The sequence below is a fragment of the Halictus rubicundus genome, chromosome 3, assembly GCF_050948215.1.
Source record: "Halictus rubicundus isolate RS-2024b chromosome 3, iyHalRubi1_principal, whole genome shotgun sequence".
In the NCBI taxonomy this organism is placed as follows: Eukaryota; Metazoa; Arthropoda; class Insecta; order Hymenoptera; family Halictidae; genus Halictus; species Halictus rubicundus.
Genome location: NC_135151.1, coordinates 22483394 through 22509657, shown reverse-complemented (window position 1 = coordinate 22509657; position 26264 = coordinate 22483394). Strand labels below are relative to the sequence as shown.

Below are 26264 nucleotides of genomic sequence, written 5' to 3'. Positions count from 1 at the left end.
CATGTCAAAGAAACCAAGATCCAAAGGTCATACAAAAAAGTTGACTGAATAAAAAAGATGCCCCTATTTATTTTAAACGAGACAAAGGAAAAATCATCAAGATACATAATTGCAGTCCTAATATATTTAATCTTAAGTGAACGCAAAAAATGACGGGTTTTTGCAATTATCTAAAAATCAAGACCGAATCAAAGAAAGTGTTAGGGGTGAAAGTTGTTTCATTTGGGGTCCTCTATAGCTGCTCGACGTTTGGCCGTTTAAAAACGGATTACCCTGTATATGTCGCCAAGGCCTGGACGATACACGTCGCGGAATTATCCCCACTACCGCAAGGTTTACCCCGTGAGAGGCCACGGACACCGAGGAATGTAAACACAACACGTGACCCGTGTTGTTGACATGTATAGAGAATTCCGGGATTAGGCAGTTCGGAAAGGTTTCGGTTTTCCAATGGAAAATGAAAGACGATTTTTCCCGTAACTTGGAGATCCCGTGCTCGTAGAATTCCTATTTTTTTTTATTAGCAAATAATTCAGCAAAAGGGTTGAGAGAAAACTCTGTATGGTACATTTTAACTTTTCAATTCTTATTCCTGTTGAATGAATTAGTTTGATCTTGTGAAATTGTTGAGGAGACAGCCAAACTCTGCCGACTCAACTCTGCAAACTCTGCTATTTTGCAACTCCTGTTGAACCGTTCTGCGCGATTCTCGTCGCTGGCTTCGCGCTAAATAGAACGTATCATCTGCTAGGACACGTTATCCCGGGTACAAACCGATCCCTGGGAATCCACTGGGAATTATTATGTTATATACATAATATAAACGCGAGGAGGATTTGTCGAACAACCACGATGAATGCGCGCGACGTGTAACGCTGTAACGCATCAGCGACAAAAGGTGCACGCGGAATTGCATTGAAAGCAGCCGGCCATGCTATTTTTCTAGGTCTTTGATCGGACAAACACAATGGGGAACTATACCGTTGCAATACTGGCTCATAGTTTCGACCGTCGATCGAATTTTGAACGTGTTCAAAGTTTATTGCAATTTTTAGGTAGACGTGGATTCAGAATTTCGCAAAAAGTTAATTCTTATTTTTGCCTTAATTCTTGCGATTATTCGTTCTTGCTGTCTTTTATTGGTATTAACCCTTTGCACTCGAAGCTATTTTAACTCCAAAACAAAACATTTCTTCCAACCTAGAAAATTATCGTTCTATATATATTTTTTCGTGTTATACATAGCAAAACGTCGCAATTTATTCGTGCAATACTGAAATGTTTAGTAATTTATTAAATACACACAAATTTAATAATGTAAAAAATATTTTGAATAATGATACAGCAATTTTTAGTGGCGCCTTACACTCGCCATTCGAGTGCTAAGGGTTAATACGAGAAGGTAGTAATTGAAACTGGCTGCTAGAAAATTGAACTTTTGTAGTCCTGGGTTGAAATGAACCTAAATGCTATCTGAAAGTTAAAAAACCTAGAATTAAAGAACCTGTTGATTTATAGGTGGTTCATTAAATTCTCCGTCTTTCTGCACTCTGAATTTTCCATTACAGATACGTTGAATGAGTTACCTCTCGAATCGCATGCATTTATAATTAAAATTCAAAGATAAAATTAAGTTCCATAGGTGTATTCTATAAAAATAGCAAAAAAGTAATAGAGCAGAATGGAAAATATGCTACCAAATATATCTATGAATATCTTACTTTTACCTTCGAATTTTGATTTGAAAACGCTACGAACTTTCCCTCCGACACAATACAAATTCTCATTTCATTTTAATGCCTGTGATATCTCCCATAAGTAATCAATTATTTGCAAAGTATTTGTTTTCTCTTTACTTCTGTACCGATCGTTCAAGAGGAAACACGTATTCTTTCACAGTTTTCGGTAAAGCAGCCTGTGTTCAAAATATTCAAAAAGTATAATTCTTTTCACAACCCTGTAATAAAATGGCGGCGTTCGTACCTTCCGAGGACCACATTCGTATACGAGAGGGGGATTGAAAATTTGCAGGAAAGATGGCAAACTGTCCTTCATAATGGTAGAGGTTATATAATAAATTAAGAAATAAAAGCTTGACTTTACTACAAAGTTTGTTTCAGATTTCAAAATAATTGATTACTTATGGGTCCCCCTAATATATCGCATAGAAAGTCTACGTTCACTTTGTTGGCAAGTTGACGATAAACGCCCGCGTGTTTTCGCGGATACCGCTCGCAAAAAGCAACTGGGCCGATTAACATGAAATTTTCGTCGAAGCGAATATTCGGCTGGACGGCAAGGTGAAGCGTGACAGCCATTCGAACTGGCGCATTAGAGCTAGAACGGCGCAGGAACCGGGTACTAATTTCGTGGCGGCTGGTAGAAATTCTAGCCATGCCCCCTCAACTCCCCCTCCTCCCCCCCCCTGTATACGATAATGTACTCAAATAATGCAATCACATGAAACGACTCCGATCGAGTGATAGAAGCGGGCAATGTTTCACGGTAATTGCTCGTCTTGCGCAATGGCCTAATGATACGGTAGGCAAGAGAACGATTTTCATTGCACCGCACACCTACGAGTTTACGATGCAACCGTCACTTTGGAAAAATATTCGTCCTGAAAAAGAAAAAGACGGAGACAACCTTACGTGAAATATTAATAACGAAATTACCTTTTTACCATGAACGCGTTTGAAATCGCGCGGAGCACTTCTTCAGGCTAATTGCCAGTCATAAAGTCAGCTTAACAAGTATGGTAAGGTTCGACACATAACCGGATAGAAAAAAGCTCTGTTCAAAATCATCAGTGCGCCCGTTTTGAGGTCTGCTAAATTTAATGCCCCGCAATTTCTCGATTATTTTAATGCGTTGTAAATGCCCGCAGTACTTCGGTTTAATTAAAATTAATAGAATAGGATTGAACGGGATCAACGATCACTACCGAATTTAATATTTTACAACGTCTTAATCATTTTTGTGTGCCGCAACTGCGCAAAACACCGCAGTCTAATTGAGCAATTTAATATAAAATCGGCGCAAACTGTATACGTTGCGAGCCGCGCTAAAATTATGTCGCATATTATTTCATTTAACATTGAACCCATGAAACGCGGCGTCGAGCCGAACAGACTAATATTGACTTATACCACTTTTGCATTAACCGGCTCAATTATTAGCAATTAAATTAAATTGATAGAACAAGCTTCACAGGCTAGATTTTAATTCGCGAGAAGCAGGAATGTTTCCGGACCGTGGATTAAACGTTCCCGAAGATTAGGCGGCTGGATTACAAAAGAGAAAAAAAAGAAAAAAATCGTGTTACTTCCGCAAACGGGAACAGGCGAGTTCACGGAAGGATTTGCGCGTGAAACGAGTCCGAGGAGAAAGAAGGATCACCGGTGTGTCTTGCGTGATAACGCGAAGAAACTTAGAATAACAAGGGGGACACGTTATGGAAAAGTAAAGCAGCGCCGGGGCAAGGTTTATTCCGCGATCAGGTGCCACAGTGGCATTCTCGAATCGAGATAATGTGATTCGATACACGGGGCCGGTTGCTAGGTAACGTGGAATCGATAGGGGAAACGGAAGATCGGAGTCTATAAAAAGTATTTGTATTTCCGATACAAATTTGTCCAACGCGTAATTTAGTCGTCACCGAAGGTCTCGATTACAAGCGCTGAAAGCACTCTTCGGTTAAATGAAACGAATCCGCCCGTGCCGCGCATGGAAAACTCGCGTTCATCGTAAATTCACAATATCGGCCGCCTGTGTTTTAAAACGACCATCGGACCACCGACGTTTCCGAATTTTTACCATTTTCTGCTAAACCGTTCTCCGGCTTTTCAAGCTCTTCAATTACTAAAGACGCTTCAACGGATGGTTATCCACTTCATAAAAATTGTTCGAACAACAGAAATATTAAAACATGCAATTCGTGTTACTTCAAAGATTACCATTTATTCGGCATCGATTTTTCTTCTTCCAGCAAAATGGGCTATTTGAGGTTAACTATTTCATGCGCACGGAATTGATAATAACCAGTAGAGTGCAGATTTTATGCATTTAATGTAATAATTTTTATTTTGAACAGTTTTATTTTGAAATCCACATTCTATTAACAAATAGGTGAATTATCAAAAGCTTTGCACAATTTCCGGGGGAAATTAGAAGAACGTGTAGAATTTAATTAACTTAATGTCATTCTATGTATAACGTATTGATGCCAATTTTTCGCCAGGATAATCCGGTTAACGGGGGAATGATTATCGAGGTCGAAGAATAATGAATTTAGGGGGTCGATTCGACGGAGAACCGTTTCGAAATTATTATAGTTAAGCGACAATGACCGTGCACCGGTGCTCGGGCAAACATGGAAGGAAATCGATCGGCGGACGCGCTGTTAAATTAAAAATCGAACAATGGACTAATGCCTGGCAGCCGCAGCGGCCGCCGCAGCGTGGCCGTTTTGATTTCGCCGAATCGGACGGTAGTTATGATTTAACGTGGCGATACTTAAATAAATTATCAATCGCATTGAAAGCCACCGGGGGCCGGCCCTCGGGGGAGAGAACCCCGGGGGGAGGGGAAACCATAACCGAGGGGGACCAAGAGAAGCCGAAAGTGAGACGACGCGTCGCGTCGGGGGCGCGATAAAGCAAATATCCAATTTTCCTTTTTTTTTTCGACAAGCTTCGCCTTTATTTGCGGTACGTCGGGCATTTGCCGTTTGTTAAACGCGCTATAGAACAGCCTGTGGCTGCCGGGAAGACTGTACCGATTGTTCCCTGCGACCATGCTACCGCCAGGAAGGGTTGACCCTTCATGAAAAAATTAATTCGGTCTACGGAACGAAATTCTTCCAGGTGCGTCATTGTTCCTGGCGGGTTTCAATCAGCTTGCTGCATGTGACTGGTAACTTTATCGTGTTCTTCTAAATAACGATCCCATACGAATTAACCCCTTATCGCACAGTTTTTTTGAAAAAAACCGGCCAAAAAATTTTTGATATACTGCGCTTTTGTTCCATGGAAAAAGGCTATATTTTATTCTTGAATAATTAAGTGTTATAGCTTACAATCCCGTGTAAATGATAAATATCAATAAAACGATTTTTTTTTCTTTGCTTTCACATTGTTATTTTCAATTCTCGATTATATTCGAGTGTGAAAAATTATAGCAGCATAAAATACAACGCCGCTCGAATTATCTCGAGTGTGCACAGTTTCGCCTGTTTAGCGCGCTCGAATTAACTCGAGCGTACAAGTTAAGGGGTTAATTGGCTACGTTGCACGAGAGAATTTACGAATGAAATCGCTCAAATCATCTTCAAGCCTGCATAAACTGATAAAGTCACCGATTTAACCCTTTGCACTCGAGCGGCGACTCTGAAGCGCCGTTAAAAATTGTTGTGGCACTATCTCAAAGAAATTACAAAAAATATTACAAAATATTTGTTACATTACAAAATTTGTATTTAATAGATTACTAAACATTTAAATAATATATGTGGAAATCGGATCAGTTTCGTATGAAAAAAATGTTAATATTCTAAGATGGAAGAAAAATTTTGTTTTAGAATTAAAATAGCGCCGAGTGCAAAGGGTTAAAAAAGATATAGGACGCTTCTGGTATGTTTTTTGATCCTCAAGGTACATAAACTGATAAAAAAAATATACCAGAAGCGTCCTATGTCTTTTTTCCATCGGTGACTTTGAGAAGGACTGCTAAATCGTAGGAATGAAAAAATTACCGTGAAGTTCTCTTAAAAGTTCAAGACAACAGGAAAATTGAATGATTTTTTTTTTTTAGAATGAACAGAACTTTCACCCTGTATAACTGGTTAACAAATCAAGTCAGTATAGCAAACGTGTCGGGAGCGCGAAAGTAAATTACAAAAGCCGTGGTCGAGCGTTTATTGTCTCACAGAATGACTCGATCGTACGAATGATTGCTCGAATTATAGTTAATCGAGTTTACGCGCATTAAGCTGGTAAGTAGAATAGGACGTTCGAGACAGACATCGATTTCGTCAGACAAGCTGTACCGCTGATACTCTACTGACACTGACAAATACGTAACACGACAGGAATAAAATCTACATAAGGCGCATTTTACCGCGATCAACCTAACTACCAGGTTATGCCAGTACGGTGGGACAAATTGAAAGTACTATTGAATCCGGAGGGAAATGAAAAATTCCTGACAGCGATCAGGATCGACGTAGTCGACTTGGTGAGCCTGAACGACCGGGTCGAGTCGGCAGATCGAATCGCATACTAATAATCGGAAAGAAGAAGCGTGTACGCGACAAAAGATCGTAGTCACGGAGAGATCGATAGAGGGTCCGCCGGCGAACGAAGAGTCAAACTTCTCTCGTTTTACGACGAATAAAACTGTGCTCCGCCGAGTTTCCGCGAAATTGTATACACTTCACAATGCTGTATACACTGATGCGTGGTGTATGTGCGCCCGAGCAATCCGCGTGTGGTGGTTCCTTTATAGTTTGCTAGCAGTCTGAATGCAAGTACCATACAGCCGAAGGATTCACTGTTCGAGGGAAAATTTCGCCGAAAGAATCCGTAACGGAGACGGTTTAAACTTTCCCAGCGGGATGTCTTTCATCCCGTTCTTCTCGTTGAGGTCACGAGAAGGGTTGGAGGGGGTAGGGGGAGGAGATAAAAAAAGAGAGAAATAGAATACAGTGCAGTGTCATCCTCAAAAATTGCTAGAATTTCATAAAGAAAAAAAAAAGAAAAATGTTCCAGATAAATTACCGGGTCTCACACTCCCCCACTCTACCACCCCACCCCCCCCCCCACCCCCCAGGATGTCACGGTGTTTCATCCGGGACGTCCATCTCGTTTCACTGGTCCGCCGAGGGAATTTCCATTTCTCCATTATTCCGCGGCAATTACCGAAGCGCTCTCGGACTTGTCTATGGGAAAGAGATCCCTATCTATGTGTACCACGGTTGCGTTCGGTATCGTTCTTGAAATTGTACACCGGCCGTTCTTACCAAAGGAGGAACATAAATGGGAATGGGACTTCGGAATCGTGTTACGCTAGACGCGATCCAAATAAGCTCCCGCGGAAAACTGAAACGGCGGCGGCCGGTATGCGGATTGTTTCAAATACGGTAACACAATGGGACTGCGGCTCCGGGGGCTAATGAGACGTATAATGCAGTCGTTGCAGCGAAATTGTTAACGTCACTGATGATTTGCCGGGTTTCTTCGATCCCCGCCTGCTAAGATTGCACGAATTCGATTTGGTCTAGATTCGTGTGGGTGTTTTTGGGAGAAAGGTTTCTCCTTAACCTACACAGAGACGTTCGACTGACTCTGAGGAATATTTAAAAATTGATTGCAGGAGGTGAGATTGTTAATGTGAGAGTTTTGTGCTTTTTAGAATTTGAAGCTACAGTGAAATCTCGATATAAGTCACTTGCGCGGTTCCGGCGAGTGACATTTAGACGAAATCTGTGGTTCTCGCCGAACGTTGCATTTGAAATGCATGGTGCACGCTGGAAATTTCAAAGTCACTATCCGTGGTGGTATGGGTGGTCCCAGTGACTCTTAAACGCGAGGCTCGCAGTGACTTACATCGGGAATTCACATAAAATTCGAACAAAATTATTTGGTATCGAGCGGCTGATTATCCGATGTTACTAGTTTTTTTATAGGTGGAGGCGTCAAGGAGATATGAAGGACATCTCGGTTCCTTTAATTGGAACCACATATTTTTGAACTCCTACGATCGTACCCCTTCTCGAGACAATTTCAACGATATAGTAATTCAAGGTCATTCAAGGTCATAGACGTTAACAAGGAGGAAGAATATACAATTCACCGTGAATGCTACGTAATGGGATATTTTCTTTATTATTAAAGCAATCGAACCGAGTCAATTGAAAATGTAATCAATGTGCTTCGATCCAAAATAATCTGTTACAACAGATGCAGAAAGACGTGCGGGAACGCCTAAAAGGAGCCTGTGCTGCTATTGATCATCGCACACTTTGATGCATAATGCAATCATCAGTGGGCGAACCTTCAGTCACTGTTTTTTTTTTTCTGTGGCTGGCCATCGTTTTCTGCATCTGTTGTAGCACATTATTCTGGATTCAAGCTCTATCAACGGAGCCCATAACAAAGTGCAAGGAGCCTAACGCACCTAGGCGACCGAAGGCGACGCGCGCGCTACCATTTCATCCCCGGTGCGTGTCGATGAGATAGATCCGACTCGGAAAGAGCGAGGCCCGCTGTCTTTCATTGTCGGAGCGCACACAAACTCGCAAGGCCCACCGATATAGACGATAAAACGCGGACGACAACGCTCGACATTCAATCCCGCGTCGACAACGAATTGGTTTTTGCCCGTTAACCGAGCTCGGCCGCCTCCCCTCCCCTCCCCTCCACCGGCCCCCTCCCCCTCCCGTCCTCTTCTACCGCATTAGTCAACCACCCAACGAAACTCGAGGACAGATCGATCTTTGCTTCTCGACACCGAGTCAACTTTTAGTGGTTGTAAAACTTCGCCGAGAGCACCGACTGCGACGGGCCGAACGCTCTCTCCTTCGACCGCCCTACGCCAGGTTACACGATACCGCGTGCACCGATACGCTCCGTGTCGTTCGCATAGCATTCCGACACTTGCCTCCGGCTAATCAACCCGCTTGATTACTGTCATTAGCTTTATTGTATTGAGACGTTGACGGGCTGACACTTTTTCTCGCCGGGGCACCGCGACGCTGCTCGCACCCCCGCGAATCCAAGTCAATTCGACACGACGATCGTCGAATTTCCAACACAAAGGATCCTACGGGATCGAAGCGACTCGGTGAACGAAAACGAGAAGCTGAAATTTTATTCTAAAAGTACCACGGTCGAAACGACCGGTTTTATATTTTACGATCATTGAAACTATACAACTTCATTTTTGGAAAATAGTGGAATCAATTTGCTTGTCCAAGCATTTATTGTATTGACAAGTATGGACAATCTCAGTAAATTTATGGTTGCCAGTTTTACAAGTCAGTATTTATCGCATACTGTTAATGCTTGGTAGGTTTAGTGTCAACAGAGCGATTATTTGATTTTGTGCATTTTTTGACGAAAGGTGCCGTTTGAAAAAGTGGACGAATTAAAAGAATATAAGAAGCCTGCAATGACATCAACAATCACCGAATAATCTTTGATAGTCGGAGAAGGCAGTACAGTGATTTCTCTATATATGTCGCTAAGGGCAGGGTGATATACGTCGCGGGATTGTGCCCACTACCGCGGAGTATACTCAGGGAGAGGTCACGAAATTGACCTACTGTCTTCGCGAATATTAACACTAAACCTACCAAGCACAAAACGTTTACAGTTTTTTCTCTGTATATGTCGCCAATGCCTGGGTGATAAACGTCGCGGAACTCTGCCCACCACCGCGGGGTATACCCGGTGAGGGGTCACGAAATTGACCTACTGTCTTCGTGAATATTAACATTAAACCTACCAAGCATAAAACGTTTACAGTTTTTTCTCCATATATGTCGCCAAGGCCTGGATGATAAATGTCGCGGAATTATGCAAACTACCGCGGAGTATAACCAGGGAGGGGTCACGAAATTGACCTACTGTCTTCGTGAATATTAACACTAAACCTACCAAGCATAAAACGTTTACAGTTTTTTCTCCATATATGTCGCCAACGCCTGGACGATAAATGTCGCGGAATTATGTCCACTACCACGGGGAAGCTCGAAAGGCCTCGGACGTTGAGGAGTGCAAACATGTCTCCTGGACGATACATGACGCTGGCAAGACCCGTGTTGTTGACATATATCGAGAATTCACGGTACACCATTATAGAATTAATACGGAACTCGTGCGATAATGATAGTTTCATTGGAAAGGTTTGTTTACAATGAATAGGCTAGCAATCAAAATTCAGTACTCTTTGCGAGTTGTTTTATAGAGGCCATACTAAAACGCAGTAATGTCTACTAAACGTCCTAGTTGATAATTTCTTCAAGATTTGTATGCATTATGAACGCATAAAGTTCTGCAGCGCAGTAATTGTCCATTTGTTCCGTGCATTAGGTCGAGTCGTAAATAATTTCCATGTTAGTATGCCAATGCTATTCATCCATAAATAAACAACAACTACGTCCTAATCCATTATACATTCGCCACTATTTGTTATGACTTGTTACCAGTTATGAATAAACTACGAACTTGACGGATTTATGACAGAAACGAATAGATGGAATACAAATCTGTGAAAACATTCACTGAAAATTAATTCAGTCAGAATGGTATGAAACATTCGTTACCGATATAAGGATGTTCAAAAATCGTCAGAAAAATACAAAAAAAAAGGCTCATGTAAGAATTGCTTTCACCCGTCCTATGTATGGTACAATGACATTTGCACTCATGCAAATTGTTATTCCGCATAAAGATTTGCCGTCTAGTCATTGTTATCGAAAGGAGAGGTATCAAAATTCTTTTTAACACTAGACTCACGGGACCCGTCAAAATGACGGCTTCTGATATTTTTAATTTAAGATTATCAAGATTGTAAAGACTCATCCATGGGGAATTATTCCAAAAACTTATTTCTTCGGGTTTATACTATTTAAAAGATGGCTAAAAATTTTGACAGATGCGCTCTTCTAATTTTTATACAGTAATGGAAAATAATCACTTTTAGTGCTCCGTGCACAGGCATTTAGAAGCCTATTAATTTCCGGTAGACAATGCAATTTCTTACAACTGACCTGCAGAAAATCGTTATTCTGCGCGAAGGTCCTCGGTCCAATCATCTCAATTTATCCAAGAATGAAGAAAATCGTTCACGATTCTGTCTATAGTATTTTCTAGGAGCAGTGAGTGTCGCAACGTGCACTGAAACGCCAGCGTGCGCTCGTTCCGCATGTGTTCCCCATGCGTTCCCCATGCACCGGCGCACAGTGTGCACCCGTTCCGCTGCGCTAACACTGCACTTGACCCTCGCGCGCGAAACGCGGTTAGGTAAATCGATTTTGGAAGTTCGGCTGGGCACACCCGGTACATTTATAATGCCGTATAGCTCGGAGAGACAGAGGGAGAGAAAGAGAGAGAGAAAGAGAGAGAGAGAGCCGGCCACAGCATCGCACGTACATCCTGAAGCCGGCAGGGGCGTGAACACGCGGCCGGACCTTTTTCGTTCGGCTTTCAATTCCTCCCTTCTCTTTTTTTCTTCCCTTCTATCCACCCTCCGCGGTATACTCGGAAGAGGGAAAAGGAGAAAAAGGAAACCGATCGAACGGAAAGAGTAAAAATCCACACGTACGGCGGCTTGGTCGCGCGCGAGTATCGCCGACTCGAGGGAAAGAAATATCGCGGTGATACGTCACGATCGAGACGCGCCGCGCCGCGCCGCGACGGTTCCCTGTTGCTGACGAAATGCTTCGAACCGGGGGAAATAAAAGCCGGGAGAGAAAGGTCAGGGAATCGGCCCCCGAAACTCCCCATTCGACGACCATAAAAGCCCGGCCCGGCCATAAGTGTCCCGACACTTACCGGGAATAAAGTGGGCCTTGACAAGCATTGAATAATTCCCAGATCTTCGGAAACCTTCTCAACCCTCCCCAGAGATAGCTGAGGAAATAACATTTTAGAATTGTTGCCTCTTATTAAGACGGCTAGATTGCTCAAAATAAGAATGTCCATCAAAAACCCACTACACCAAACAAATAGAACGCATCCTTTCTCGACGACCTACACTGTCACAACGATGCAACGACACAGGATCTACGCGCTCGGTTTTCCCGCGAACCGAGCCGGGAAACTCGGTTCTACAATTTTAACGGTATTTTTCCGCGGAGGATCCACGCACAAACAGCCCGTACACGTTTCTTTCGACGTTTCCCGAGCTTATTATATTTAGTCGCGAGTAGAGCGCAGGAAAGTGAGATTCGAGATAACAATTGCCGCGAGCAACGAGCGAACGACACGGGGAAGCAGTTCGACGGAAAAATAAAAGGGCCACAGGGCTGCGACAACGTGGAAGGTGTAATAGAAAGGGAGAATCAGTTTCGATGAAGATACAGAGAGCGGTGGCGGCGGCTGGGGAGGTCGGCAAATAATTTCCGACAGGGATGCTGTTATGCCGGGATAAACAGCGATAAGGATCGAGCGATCGTTACAGCGGCCTCGCCGAGGATGTACCTGCCGCGGTGGCGTTAGCTACCAACGGGAAACCTCGAGGTCTTTCTGCTCGGAAACGCGTTACCATTCGTGGAATGCCTCAACGTGGAAATGCGGTCGTCTCCCATTCGGAACAAGGACATTCACGGTAATATCTCGGATGAGATTAAACGGAGCTTGCATTCTTCGCAAGCACCGGTGAAACCGGCCGAGGGGGTTGGGGGTGCGTAATGTTTTCGGTGTATACGATGACTCGATGGCAAGGGGGTACACGCCACCCTCGAAAATCTGCTTCCCGGACAAGGACCTTCTGCCAGATCCTTGGAAAATTCGGGGAATTTCTTCTAGGAAAGTGCTAGACCCACAAGTAATCAATTATTTGCAAAGAATTTGTTTTGTCCTCAGTTCTGTACCGATCCTGTGGAAGAGGAAACGCGTATTCTTTTACAATTTTCAGCCTGTGTTCAAAATATTCTAAAAAGGATCATTACTGAGGCACCTTGAGTCATATTTTGCTTGACGAACCCTGAATTTCTACAAGAGGGGATTGAAAATTTGCAGGAAAGATGGCAAACTGTCCTCGATAATGATGGAGATTATGTAATAAATTAAGAAATAAAAACTTGAATTTTCTACAAAGTTCGTTTTATGAACAACACGATTGTCCCGTTTCCAACTTGGAGTTTTTGTGTTTGTAGGGGTTTTCGCACACGTTTCCGTTCGTGGACGCAGCTACTCGTAGTTCCGGAGTCTTTGCTTTTCATATTTTTGAGAAATCTGCATTTTTCCGATCTTTGGGGGGTTTTTCATTTTTTACGACCACAGTTTGCAAGGAAAAAATCTGAAAAAATTCTCAAAAATCCGCCTTAGGATCCAAAATATGCCACATTTTTTCAGAATTTTATAAAGCATCAGAGTGCGGAAAATGCGCGGAAAAGCGCGAAATCCAATTTACCCTGTAACCACCCTCACGGGCAAGATAGGGGGTTGAAATTTTACTCACAGGGGTTTTTCTTGGTTAGCTTTCGAATGGTTCATTAACCATTGATAAACCTCTAAGGGCAGTTTTGATCAATCGGCTAGGTCCTTTTATAGTTCACTTGAAAATAGTCAAACTGATTTTGTACACTGCTTGATAACGCACAGCATAATGTTCAGAGATTCCATGACTTTGCACGTTGCGCTGAATGAAACATTTAAAAATGAAATGATTAACTGCTCGTTGACTTCTACAGCCAAAATAAAAATAGTGTTGATATTAACATTTCTGAGGCACCTCGAGTCATATTTTGCTTGACGAACCCTGGATTTCTATAAGAGGGGGGTTGAAAATTAGCAGGGAAGTTGGCAAACTGTCCTCGATAATGGTGGAGGTTATATAATAAATTAAGAAATAAAAACTTGAATTTACTAGGAAGTTCGTTTTATGAACAACACGATTGTCCCGTTTCCAACTTGGAGTTTTTCTGTTTGTGGGGGTTTTCGCACACGTTTCCGTTCGTGGACGCAGCTACACGTAGTTCCGGAGTCTTTGCTTTGTATCGTGCACGGCGCCGCAACTTAAAGCAGTTGTGTACATACTTAAAAATGGTTGCTACTTCGTTTGCACAGCAGAACAGAGACAATATTAGGCGACGGCAAACATGACCGAATAAACGTCTATATGTGGGAGCAGCGAATCGCGTTCGCTGGTTTACGTTGCGCCGGATGTGTTTGCCGAGCCCGGATCGGTTCGCCGGTCGCGTGCGCGCGCGCTGAAACGCGGGTAATTGCGCCGGGAAAAAAAAATGTAGAGTGTCGGCCCGTTAGGGTCGCGGCCACGGGTAACTTACATTGGATTGGTGGAGTTCCAATAGATGTCCGGCAGGCGGGAACAGGTGGCCTCCCGAGGGAAGGCCTCCATCACAGCTAACAGAAGAAGAAAGAGGATGAACCAAGGCATGATGTCGAGCTGAATCTTGAGGCCGTTTGTGTACCACTTCCAGGAGAAAACTGTATGTCGGATCGGTCACCTGTATCAGAAATGCAGAATTACGATCTTGAACATGATTGTAAGTAGTAAGTTGACAGTTGCAAGCAGGCTGCGAATCTCTATGAAAAATACAAATTTTCTGCTGTCACTTGTAAGAAGCAAGCAAAAAATTCTTTCCTTTTACACTGATTTTAGTGAGAATATTGAGAATTGATGTCTTCGAATTTTCTTAATCTTTTGGTTCTTTCAAATTTTGTCTACCCGTTATTGTTATAAATGTACAAAATCCGAAGCCTAGCTGTAAGCACGTTGGGGCGGAAATTATTCATGCAATTAAGCTACAAAATTCATGCAATAGTTCTTGAATGCTTTTAGAACGGCTGAAATATTCATTTATGGTTCTTCGACCGAAGAACTCATTTTGTGCACTCAAAAGCATACATTCATTCGGAACCTACCATGCACTAAACGCGACTGGCACATGTTACTTTATGAAACTGACAGGATGGACGCTGTCTAGATTTTTTGCAATTTTTATTACACTATTACACTGATATTATCATTTGGATAATTGTAGCATAAAAGACATTGATTTGATTGGCGACAGGAGGTACAGTGTTGAAAGGAGATTGAGACGTCTGTAGTCAGACATCAGATCAGAACTTGTTCTCAGGACATGTACCTTCATTCAACTTTTATGTTTCATTTTGCTCTTGAACAATTTATTTAATGTTCGTTCCTACTAAATTGATCGATGGAAATGAATCTTGCGGAAACACAATCAGAGTGACGGTACTCGCTGATTTCTTCAGTGTCCCTTAATTAATATTTAAAATGCTGCTCTAATGTATCCTCGCGTTAACGTAACGTGGTCGTCAAGCGTTCTTTCCTCAAATAAAATTAAAGATCAATTATGATTCCGCCGACACTAAAATCCCCGTCGATTCGTAGTCCCGCCGTTCCCACCACATGTCGAAGGAGCGTAATCGCGTTGATTCGGTAGTAAATTACCTGGGTTCTAGCCGTATTCTACGCAGGTGATAACTCGACGAGTCGTTGATACGACTGTTTAGCTGGTGGCGGGATCGGCCGGCATTACGGGTAACGGTGGAGCAGTCCCGCTTAAATAAAGCCGTAAACTGCGCGTGTAATTAGAATCCAAGAATTCCGGCTAATTAACGATTCAAGGAAGACTCTTATATAGCCCGCCCGGTATCCTCGAGGGCGTAGAAGGTTTCGCCGCGTAGACAATAAAAGGAGAACGAAAAGACCGGGGCCGACCGGGGCTCGAAACAATCGTAACGAAGAAACCTGAAACTTAATTTGTACCGTGCGCGCCGCGCAGTCCCGGTTCGGCCGGTAGAATTTTAACGACGCATCTTGCAGTCGACGCGTGAACAAAAATTAAATCTTCCCCGCCTTGCTAATTTCCGTTTGCCGGAGAAACGTCGGGGGAGCAGCTCGTTACAGAAAACCCGTTTCGGAAGCTATATATTAGTAATCGTTACGAATCGTTCTGATGGAAAACGCCCCCAAAGCCGGAAAACGTGGCCAAGACCTAAAATATGAACTTTCAGCTAGGTAAAGTTTTAAGTATGGGGTTGGTTGGTCTAAGAGTGTTTCTAAGTGGGGGTAAACAGCGAAAAGGTCGTTTCTTTATACCTGACCAACAGTCACAGTCCGAACTTCGAGTTCGTTAGACCATACCTTTTCAAGCTTGCGAAGCACATTGCGAATTTTAAGTGCACAGTGTACAAATTCTGTTGAAACGTTTCGATCTTAATTGTGCATTATGGATGCTGTTTGTGGAGGTAAATTGCATAGTTTTTAGTGCCAAACGTTTATTGTTAACTGATAACTATGTATGCAAAGAGAGAGTAAAAGTGAAGGCATAAATTTTTAAGATGTAGAGTTAAAGTTGCAAATCTCGCACGGTCTATAGCTAAAACTTCTTGGAGCTTCTACTGCATAGTATTATCTTGCAATTCTAAAAAAAATTAGCTGCCCCTAGGTGCCTCTGTGGTCGTAGCACTGTTTTTTGTAACGCAGAGTAGCTATTTTATGTGCTTTCCTTGCATTTCTTGTCAAACTGTGACAGTTATGCACGAAGTCTTTCTGTAAAATTTAAACAGATTTTGAATAGAATGTCAATTTTTTATATAAAGAATCATATATCCGAAATTTTTTTCTATTTTTCAAACACGAACGCTGTTTTTACACCGGCTGTTCATTGGAAACCTTTCCAGCCGAATATCACGAAAAGTACGAAAGATATTAACCCTTTTCACTCGGCGCTATTTTCATTTTAAAACTAAATTTTTCTTCCGTCTTAGAATATTTTCATTTTATTCATACGAAACTGATCCGATTTCCACATAAAATATTTAAATGTTTAGTAATCCATTGAATACAAATTTTGTAATGTAACAAATATTTTGTAATATTTTTTGTAATTTCTTTGAAATAATGCCACAATAATTTCTAGTGGTGCTTCAGAGTCACCACTCGAGTGCAAAGGGTTAAAAAAGTGTAAAACACGTGTCCAGGGCAGTATCAGTTTTCTATTTGCATGGCGTTTTCAAGGTCATTTGAAGGTCAACTGTGTTTTTTCAAATGGGAACCTGTATTTTTGATTATGGGATCTTATTGTACGTAAAAAGACCAGCAATTCTTCAATTCCTCCTTCTTTGGGAACTATGAAGTGCGAATAGAATATCTACTTTATACAATACAAAGGGTAGAGTTTGCAATGCGGAGAATTAGTCTTTTCCCTCGTGCAGGTCAATATGAGACAGCGAATTTTCTAATTTCAAGTTCAGATTCGTGATAAGCGACCCCAAAAGCGGCCTACTGCCAATTTTCAAGCAGAACCGATAATTTTTTAATAAGTTGTGTGGTTTTGACCTCGTTTTGGCGATTTGGGACCACTGTGCGACGTCCTGACAAGAAACACGAAGATTATCCCGTTCAGAAACGAAGAGTCGCCACCGCGAAACGCGAAAACGGCTCGACGAAGAAACGTTTATCAGATATTTCGAAACCGAACTCGGGGAACTCGCTTTTAATGGCGCGGCATCCGTCGATGTTTTATGGAGGCGAACACCGAGATAAGGAAAAACTCGGAAACCTAGAAGGGAAAAGACAGAAGGGCCGGTTATTGCAGTCACGTCTGTCTCCCCGAGTCTCATACTACTTTTTCGCATTAACCGCGCTCAATTTAGTTCCTATGCACCTGTCTATTATCCCGCCGTTCTGCGCCCCAGCCGGCACTCGACGACGCTTTCGAACAACACCGTCGCGCCGATACCCTAATTACAGATCCCGACTATTTGCACGGTTCATGCGTCCTCGATTGTATCAGGTCGTCCCATAAGTTCGTGCTGTTTACTCTTGTACCATTTAAATTCTAAAAATAAAATATGTAATCACCCTTTCATTCCACAACCTCTTCCGACCTTTTTTGGAAAGACACTATAAAAGTCACTATATAATTTCTGCGGTTTTTCATTGAAATACTTCTCAATGGTGAATAATATAAACACGGCACTTATGGGACGACCTAATATATCGGTACCGAACAAAGGTAATCGAGAGTTCGAATAATAGAAAAAATTTAATTAACGTGTCTGCTGCCACTGTCATACTGACATCCACTTTCTTAGGTCGAACAATTACTTGCTTCAATGTAATGATGTTAAAAATTAATATATACCTGCGGTAAAACCAACAAGTCCTCCTAATAGCAGAAACGTCGAAAAAATTCGGTTTTTATTGTTTTTGACAATGATGTCCCACAACAAAAAATCTAAATAACATTGACGGCACCGCCTGTTATAGTACTTTATCAAGGAACTAAACAGTAGAATGAGAAATCTGAAATTTTTTCGATATTTTGGGGGTTTTTCATTTTTTACGACCACAGTTTGCAAGGATAAAGTCTGAAAAAATTCTCAAAAATCCGCCTTAGGATCCAAAATATGCCACATTTTTTCAGAATTTTAAGAAGTATCAGAGTGCGGAAAATGCGCGGAAAAGCGCGAAATCCAATTTACCCTCTAACTACCCTCACGGGCAAGATAGGGAGTTGAAATTTTACTCGGAGTGGTTTTTCTTGGTCAGCTTTCGAATGGTTCATTAATCATTGAAAAACCTCTAAGGGCAGCTTTGACCATCTTAATCGGCAGGCCCTTTTATAGTTCACTCGAAAATAGTCAAACTGATTTTGTACACTGCTTGATAACGCACAGCATAATGTTCAGAGATTCCGTGACTTTTTCATAAATTATCTCAATGTTTCGTAACGCAGGCACGTTGCGCTGAATAAAAACATCTTAAAAATGAAATGATTAACTGCTCGTTGACTTTTACAACCAAAATAAAAATAGTGTTGATATTAACATTTATCCACCGGAAGCCTATCCGTGGGTTTTTCAATAAAATTCTGCTGTACCAAATGCAAGCTTAAAAAACTTGTACACAATAACCCCAAACAAAAAATAATTACTGTTACCGAGTCCAGTGCCGCGTACATGCTAGCAAAAATCAAATTAATTAATAATCTAAATATTTTCCCTTCTATACTTGATATAAAAATATAGAGTCCTCAGTTTCTGTTCGCATGAAAAACAGCTTGTGATGGGAAGTAAGCTTGAATGACGTCCGGACCGTTAAGGATAAAAAAATCCTCGATACAGTGAATTCCCGATATAAGTCATTTCCGCGGTTCTGGCGAGTGACATTTAGACGAAATCTGTGGTTGTCGCCGAACGTTGCATTTGAAATAAAAACTCACTATCCGTGGTGGTGTGGGTAGTCCCAGTGACCTTTAAACGCGAGGCTCGCAGTGACTTATATCGGGAATTCACTGTACCTATTCTACAAAAGTGAAAACCAAACAAGACAATAAATTTTTGTAAGGGTTTCCGTGGCTATTAGTATAATAATCGCCGGTATAATGTTTTTCTACCAATTAACTCGAGCGTTAAACCCACGAGTACCAACATGCGGATGCTGTTCGTCCCACAGAAAGTGAACCGCCCAAGGGACGTTCTAATTTTCACGGACGGTCGAGGGTTGTTTAATACGGTTTTCCGCGAGGCGATGACGACAATGGGCTCTCGCATAAGTGGCCGAATTTGATTTGAGGACCGGGGCCCGACGGTCCGTCGCGGAATGGCGGAGACCTGTGCTCCCTCTTTATTGCGAAGGACCCCCCATCGAGTGAATCTTGTTTGGAGCAGAGTCACCTGCTTTCAGGGCCGCAGTCCGGACTGATCTCGAAGGAAAGGCGGAACTTTATTGCGTTTTTGCACGAAAGACACGTTTACGACGTGAGTCGGAAAGGAACGAGAGTGAAACGTGCGGCGCGGGGCCGGGGAACACTGGAGGAGGAGGAAGAAGAAGAAGAAGAAGAAGAAGCTGGAATAAAGCATAAAACAGTGTACATCCAGTAGAGAAGAAGACCATTAAAGACCTACCGAGCTGTCGGATAGATCGCTATTCTGTCAGCGGGACAGGCTCAGCCTTAGCTACAGGTTCTTCCTCCCGTTTCCGTCTTTATTCCCGACTGTCTCTCCCTCCCTCTCTCTCTCTCTCTTTCTCTTATTCTCTCCCCTCCCCTCCCTCCTCTTCTCTTTTTACTGCCCCCTTTCCTCTCCCTCAGATTTACCGCATCGAACCCTGATTTTCACGGAGAGTTATCATCGTTCCCTCCGTGGACAGATACGTTTCGATAATATTTATGATCCGGCCGGTGAAACGATCGGCACAAATATGCTTCCGGTTTTTCGATACGGTCTCAGGAATTAATGAAGCGTTCGAGAGTGTTGAATCGTTTCTAACACAGCTCGGCTGGGCACCCCGCGGGGCAGACGCGATTTATTTCGTTTGTTCGGAGACTTTAATTACGATTAACCTTACAGAGAGGGACGTTCGCACGGTTTATCGACTACGGCTAGTATGTCGAAATTTATCGTGCGAGCTCGATTTTAACAGGCACGACACACTTTCGTCGGTCGTGTCGCCACGCTTCCCAGAATTTCGCGGCAGCTATGAAAAATACGGGGACGTCGGGATTGGCAAGCATTAATTAGATCCGTTAAAGGTTAATTATTGCGACTGCTAATTTAATTACACGACACGAACTCGCTCGTAAACGTCCTGCTCGAGTGGCAGTCCGTCGTGACGCGAATGTGGGAACTCGGAACGATTTCTGGTTCCGCCGATTCTGTGCCATTTTAATTTCAAGAACGAATATTTACAAGTTGCGTATAATAGTGTTTGTTATTTGTAAGAAGGGAAGACAACGATTGTGAACGGTACGTGCGTAAATAAAAATCTTATTGGGACACTTTCTGTGGGATTGTTTGGTAATTCTAACATGCATTACCATTTTGCATTACTGCTCTGACATGCATTACTAGTTTAATATGCATAAATGAAACTAATTGCATTTTTATGAGTGAACGACGCATCACGCGTTTTCTATGATAATTTTTTAAATATTGTTTCTATGATAACGATATAGTGAGTACTCAAAGAAAATAAAATATAGGTGATAGTACTGTACCAGTAACCTTTATGCCAAGAACCACTCTAATTTGTATTTAAAATTGTTGTATGCTGCTATTCGAAAATTGCAAAACCGTTTTAAATCAAATAGCTCTCGGTTGTTAGCATAAAAGTTAAGAGGAGTCGTTCTACATTCCTCTGAAGCGGTATTTAGGTTCAAGGTCACCGCGAAGGACACTGCAAAAGGAAATGCACGAAAGCGATCGTGACGTTGTCGTATACGATGCACAAGTAGAATGTATTGCACGATTCAAGTGCAACCGAAATGTCACATAAATGGTAAAAGTGTGCTGTTATGACATTGCCCCGACATTGACGGTGACACAATGATTTTTATTGAAAACTGTGTCTAGAAATTACATTTAAAAAAACGACTTCTAGTATGTAACATTTTGTCTAACGTGATTTGATCATTTTTAAACATTAGAGACAGTCTAATCGATTCTTGTGGGACGGTAATAAAAAAGTTATACTGTTTGAAGGGGCATTCGAATACTTTCGTAAGCCTGTGTAGAGTAACTCCCACTAATATTCGGACGCTCTTAAAAATCGCATAACCTTGTCAATATCGGACTATACTACCGGAATTTTTTTTTTTTTTTTTTTGAGAAGTTAGAACAATTGGTTCGCTACATAACGTGAAAAAAATGTTTGATTAAAATTGCAATTTGTCGAAATTGCAGAGAATGTACGAAAAGTTGTATTGTGCAGCTTTTTTATACGGGCCTTTATTAAAAATTTAAAAAGTACGTTTTGTACATCTGCATCAATTATACATATTCTGAATATTTCATCCAACTCGGTCGACGTTGCAACGAGCTCCGTCAGTTTAACGATGAAAACTTGGGGGTGATTTTGAAATTCTCAGAATATGTATAATTCATGCAGATCTGCAAATCGTACTTTCCAAATTTTCAACGTAAGTCCACGTCAAAAAGTAGCAAAATACAATTTCTAGTATTTTCTCTTTAATTTCGACTAATTGCAATTTTCGTAAAAAATTTGTTTCGCTTCATGCATCAAACCAATTCTGCTAACTTCTAAAAAAAAATCCAAGTAGTATGATCCAACATTAACACATTCGCGACCGCTGACGTGAATTCACGTCATTTTAACTTCTATTCCTGACTGCCGCTGACGTGAATTCCCATCCTGAAAATTTTTGTTTCTGAATGCGGCAACATTAGGCGCCTTAATGGGATTGGATTTAAATATAAATTATAAATTAATCCTTGCTTCAGCGATACAAATTTGCGGGGCAACAACTTCAGAATTTCATTATTTTCGCCGGTACTCGATATTAGAAACGGAAAAAATGTGCCGGTCGCGAATGCGTTAACAAAATTACAGTATTTTAAAAATCGTCCGAATATTATTGGTAGTCACTGCACATTGGTCCAACCAAAAACACAGAAACGAAAGCGCTCGAGCAACTACATCGATCCGAGGGATCGCAGTTAATCTATGAGAGAGAAAGCGCAACCCTCGATCGGTACGAAAACTCGAGCACAAATCAAAGATCGAGCGAGTCGAGCGAGCGAGGCGCTCGGGGCGATTCGAATTTAAATGTTTAGAGCGCTATCAAACATCTTCCGAACATTCAAGTCCGTTCGAATAATTACGAGGCGGCGGTGGTACGTGGGTAATGGACGGGGCCGGTTGTTTTGTTCTGAATGAATGCCGCGGCAAGGCATCGCTTGTGCATAGAGCGGCAACGTACACGATGGGCGTCGTGTAAGCGAATCGAGCGTGACACATGCACACACGCGTCTCTCTCTCTCTCCCTCTCTCTCTCTTGCCCATTCACTCGCTCTCCCTTTCCGCGAAAGGACATAGGTAATAGCAAACGTGACAGGCGGTCTACTCACTTTTTGCAAGTGACCGAGTGGGCCGCGTCTGCACTTTCGTCACGTAAACACCACCGTTTATTGTTCTTCGCGTGGACAAGCGTTCACGGCGCGCGTGGCACAATTACAGAGCCTGTGCTGGTCTCACGAGCTAGCGCGCGCGCGGTAATCCCCGGCTAAATCGGACAAAGGATCTACGAGAAGGCGCGGGCCGGTCTGCGTGTGCGATTGTCGTGTGCTTGCGAGTGCTTGCGTGGCCGATGATCGGGCCTCTAGGAAACGGTAGTTCGCGAGGACAAATCGAACCGACGACAATATATAACACAACCAACAAAGACGACGCTCTTCTTCCTTTTTTTTTTTTGCAATAAAATGCCCCGATCGACTTTTATCAACCTTTCCGGAAAACCTAGAAGAGAGTCGTAAAAGGGATCGACAGTAAACAGAAGACGAGCGAACGACCGATATACGCACACCGATGTGTCTAGCAACGGGTGCAAGCGACTCGACGAATTAATTAGCGGGCTAATTAATCAATTAATCGGTGCTCGAATAACGGTGCGCGAGTAATTGGCCACGCGCTCTCTGTTGTCTCGATCGACACGCCGGATTCGGGATTCACGAGGTCTCCCGGCGGCTGAATCGAACTGTGAATCTCTCTCTCTCTCCCTCTCTCACTCTCTCTTCCTCTCTCGGGCTCTTTCTGCTCTTACTGCACACTAGCGCGGGTAGCAAACACGACGCCGATGATTCGTTGTAATCCACTGGAGGGGCCTCTCGCACACGCGGATACTTTTTCACCGTGACGCGCGACGACTCGATGGACCATTCGTCAACGGGCACCGCTCGTTGACAAAACACCACGAACACACGCTCGCACCGGAATGTCACGGATCGCGAATTAGCAGCGCAGGGATACGACGAACACACGATGCTGCACAACACGGCGCGTACGGTTTTTCGGTGGTGCCTAAACCCCGTTCAATCCGAGGAACCACTTCCGCAAGCTGCTACTTCTCTTCGGGTCTTCTTCCGCTTCCTGTTCCTGCTGTCGCAAAAATACGACCGGAGGAGAGTTCGATCAAGAAAACGAAACCGGCACCGAATTGTTAGTTGTGTGTGTATGCGCGGGGGTGAAAATTCGCCAACGATGTCCACCCCTCGTGGTCAAGGCTCTCGGAAACCGGTCGAAAACAAGCGTTTCACAGCGCGGTTACTTCGCGCGCGAAAAGCAATCTTGTTTTTCCTGGTTCGAGGAGGGTTGTTGCACCGGGGGGGGGGGGGGGGTGATGCGCGGCTGTCGATCGAATCTGTGTCTATTCTTCTCGGTCAGCCCAGCGGAGGAGGCTGTCTCGCTGTATCCGTGGCGAAGGTGAGCTGTCGTCGACGGATCACGCTGAGAGTTTCCCGATTCGAACCGAACCGAACGACGAGAACACGTTGAGATCGGACGACGAGAAGCGAACGGCACTGAAACACTCCGAAACGCGTACGGGAACGGAGAAACTGCTGGTTGCGCAGCGAGTAACCGGAAAACACTGATCGAAGCACAAAACCCGATTCGCCTGGACCCGTCGAAGGCGAAGCGCGTACGATTTTGCGCACCGGTACCACCGATTTCCACGAGATCCGTGCGGCACGGCGTGACTTCCTTCCACACACACACACACACACACACAGAGAGAGACACACTGGGTCAGGTGTCTCTTCTTGCTGAAGAGACAGAACCTTTCCGATGATATGCTCTCTTTCTCTCTCTGTCTATCGGTTAGCAGAGTGTCAACTGATTGCGGGTTATATCCTCTGGAGCGGGTCACTTTAATCACTGTCAAACGGTTCCTCTGTTTCGCTTGGACCAGCGGCTTCTCCGGCCGTCGGTTTTCACTATCACGAAAACACGCGAGAGACGGACAACAACCGACGAGAGGACACTGCGCGGCCGACAACGATCGTGACCGGAGCGGACCGAGCGCGAAACGAGCGGGTTCGTTCGAGTGGTTCCGAACGAGCAAGGTACGGAGAACACAACAGAGTCGCCGGAGGACGAGCCAGGTGAGAGAGACACTGAAATCGTGGCCCGTGTTCGGTGCGCGGTTGTTTCAGAGCTCGTGTGTACACTTTACGCGTGTATGTACGCGCGTAGGTCAAGTTGACGTTCGGCACCGTCGTCGCACGCGTCTGACGAGAGGCGCGCGTGAGAACCAGGACTCGTCAGGGTTCGATCGGATCGGATGATCGCTGTTGAGCCGGCGACGGCGGAGGAATAGCGCGAGAGCGTGGATGATCTTTCTACTCGGATTTTTCGCGTAGATCGCGTGGGTTGTTTGAATCGCGGTCCCGTTCCGTGGCTGCTCGCTCGTCCGTTGGCGGGCTTCGAATGACGAGCTGCGATCGCTCCCCACGCAACGCTCCGGCTCTCTCACTCTTTCTCCCTCGTGGTTCGCGCGCACGCTCTCTCCCTCGTTCTCGCTCTTCTCTCGCTCCTCTCTCCCTTCGGTGTCTGGCTTTCTCCCTTTCGCACGCGAGGCTTTCGCCTGGCGCACGCTACTCCTCTCTCACTCTCTCTCGCTCTCTCTCTTTCTCTCCGTCTCTTTCGCCGGTTCTCCTCGGTTCTCTCTCTCTCTCTCTCTCTCTCTCTCTCTCTCTCTTTCGCTCTCGAACTCTGTCTCGGTTCGTCCAACGGGCGATGCAGGCCGGGGCTAGGAGCGACGAGGACAACCACCCGTTTCTCTAGGGTAGATCGAGTAACAAACGGGCGCGCGCGCGCGACGGAGACGGAACGCGGGGGCCGCGCAAGCGCCAAGAACCTACATACTTACTGGTGCTATCTGCGAGGCGGTAAAAGCACCCCCCGCGAGCGTAACTTCCGCACAGAGAAGGAAGAAGCGAGAACAACCCTCTCTTCGCGCACCACCCTGCCCACCCTAAGATACAGGGGGGTGCGCGCGACAGCCTAGCGCACGGAATACATGCACACCGTCGACGTCGTCGTCGTCGACGTCGTCTACCAGCCTCTATCTACTCCTCTATACTCTCCCTCTCTCTTTCTTTCTCTCCTTTTCTCTGTTTCTCTTGCCCAGCCTGTGCGTGAGAGCAACATTTTTAACACCGATGAGGCGGCTCGGCCGGCCATCTCATTAAGGAAGTCGCGCGCTGCAAGGGGATGATGCGTTGCACCCGCGCTATGCGTTCCGCGAAGCGCGCAATTAAAAGTCGCTCTCTCTCTCTCTATGTCTCTCTCTCTGTGTCTCTCTCTCTGTCTCTCTCCAGCCGGCATTTGAAGCTGTTGTGCCAGCCACGGGAACCGTGCGAGACGCGTAGGCTTAAGTAAACTGTTTAAATAGGCGACGGGTATTTGGATCCCGACGCGGGCACTCCGGGATGCGGGTATCATTTGGTTATTGGGCGCATTTATTTTCGTAATTCGCTGACATGTTAATGCGCCAATCGGCACGCTGTATCGAGGGGGGCTGGTTGGGGGTGGGGGTTGGTACACTTTTTGTAAATTGTTTGCTTGTTCGATGTCTTTTTCTTCTGCGTTGCCAGTCGGGGTGGCTACTTGTTTCTTTTTAACCCTTAAGTGCATAGGTAAACTAAATATTAGGAACATGAACGCATACATGGAGTCCATTGAGGACCCCACTTACCTAATTCCTTGCTAACTTTGATTACAGCCAAAATTTATTTCTGTAA

At 44.0% G+C, this 26264-nt stretch overlaps 1 long non-coding RNA gene across 1 annotated transcript in view; it reads right to left on the bottom strand.

Annotated features, from left to right (window-relative positions):
* The window catches only part of LOC143352983 (uncharacterized), a 323795-nt gene extending 301108 nt beyond the window's left edge, over nt 1–22687 (bottom strand). Inside the window, exons 1-2 of the long non-coding RNA XR_013082033.1 lie at nt 22593–22687; nt 14015–14194 (exon numbers count right to left, since the gene is read on the bottom strand). This is a non-coding gene — a long non-coding RNA (uncharacterized LOC143352983). The remainder of the gene's footprint in view (nt 1–14014; nt 14195–22592) is intronic.
* Between the last annotated feature and the right edge of the window lie 3577 nt (nt 22688–26264).